The sequence below is a fragment of the Gavialis gangeticus genome, unplaced genomic scaffold (assembly GCF_001723915.1).
Source record: "Gavialis gangeticus isolate Ggan-Ray unplaced genomic scaffold, GavGan_comp1, whole genome shotgun sequence".
Classification (NCBI taxonomy): Eukaryota; Metazoa; Chordata; order Crocodylia; family Gavialidae; genus Gavialis; species Gavialis gangeticus.
Window position 1 is genome coordinate 76425648 of NW_017729033.1, and position 1304 is coordinate 76426951.

Genomic DNA, 1304 nt, shown 5'->3' on the forward strand with positions numbered 1-1304 from the left:
GGTGCTAGTGGGTCAACACTCTTGTGATAATGTATCACTCATTCCCTGGATTAAAGGAGAGAGAGTACACTGAAGAGGGGAATATGTTCTGGGAAGGTGGGAAATCTACACAGTTCTTATTGTAAGCATAGGGCCTGAGAGCCTGTAACAGTCAGGATCCCTCTGTATGTGCTAGTGCATCTTAAACATTGTTTGCAGCCCTCAGTCTAGGACTCTGCATTGTGTTCTTGCTCTCTCACTGTTTTCTTACTTATCATTGTAAATAATCTTGTAAATATGTTAAGTATTGTTGTTTTCTGTTATCATTAATATAGTCCTGTGGTTTCCAGTTTCATTGAAGAGTCTGCTCATTTGTTTTTGCATTGGGGTAGCGCTGGGCTGCAAGCAAACACCCTGCTTAGAGTCGCCTGCCATCTTACAAATCCTTTCCCTGGGCTGGGTTTTGAGAGGAGTAATGCCCCCATTTGCTTAATTAAGAGTCCAGCACTTAATAATCTGTTATGCTACTTAGAACTTTGGGCTGTGCTCAGTCCCACAAAAGCTGGGGCACTTATACACATACATTTGGTGTGCTTTGACACAACAGAAATCTAGTGCATTGGAGCAGACTTGATTAAACGAGCCTATGGAGCACGTAAACTGACGCACCTGGTGCTGCGTTGCATGCATTCGTATAAATGGTGAAAGGCACATCAGCGCTAAGAAAATGGTGGCAGCGCTCTTTGAAGCTAAAACACCTTTGATGTGTTTTCATTCAGAAGCGCATCACTGCCATTTTCTTAGTGCCACATTTCATCATTTATACAAATGCATCCATTGCAGCTCCTGAACCAGATCCCAGCAAGGGGCCTGGGGCTAGGATGGGAGTCCTCCCCGCCTCCAAGCCCTTAGTGACTGACAGGTGAGGTAGGGCTCTGACAAACCCTAGCTGAGATGGGCTAGGGGCTCATGGGGGTGGGAATCCCTTGCTCCATGGCCCTCCTCCCCCTGCAGCAGACCCCATGAAGGGCCAGGTCTGGGATGGGCCCTGTGCACAGGCTGCTGCTCACTGGCCAGAGCCAAGCCCAGTCCCAGCTGTGTGGGACCCAGGGGTGGGGGCAAGGGCAGCTAGGCATTGAACTAGAGCAGCAAATGTGTTCTAGCACACCTCCTGCAAAGGCACTTGGGATGCTGGGGGACTGTGGCCTAACCTGAGTCAGGAAGGGATCTGGGACAGAAGTTTAACCTAATTCACTTTAACCTAAATCAATTAAAGTCTGCTCCATCCAGGTCTATCTTAAATTGGCTTTAGCCATTTTGAAAGC